Source organism: Theobroma umbraticum, unplaced genomic scaffold, assembly GCF_002168275.2.
Source record: "Theobroma umbraticum cultivar Fairchild unplaced genomic scaffold, ASM216827v3 scaffold_106.0, whole genome shotgun sequence".
Taxonomy (NCBI): domain Eukaryota; kingdom Viridiplantae; phylum Streptophyta; class Magnoliopsida; order Malvales; family Malvaceae; genus Theobroma; species Theobroma umbraticum.
Genome location: NW_018397276.1, coordinates 1,012,766 through 1,013,011, shown reverse-complemented (window position 1 = coordinate 1,013,011; position 246 = coordinate 1,012,766).

Sequence of the window (246 nt, the reverse complement as noted above, 5' to 3'; positions counted from 1 at the left end):
CATATTTTTGACTAATTAAAATTTAATTATTGGTCAGTTAAATTATCTTTAATAATGATATTAATTTAGAGATAAAAATCAAATTGGATTATTTAATTTATCTTTAAATAAATTAAGATAATTTGGAGATAATACGTAACTTCGGCCAATCAAAATTCAAGGACTCAAAGTCCAGCCCATCAAAAGACTTTCAATAAGTCATCATAATTTATCTCTAAATAAATTAAAATAATTTAGAGATAATTC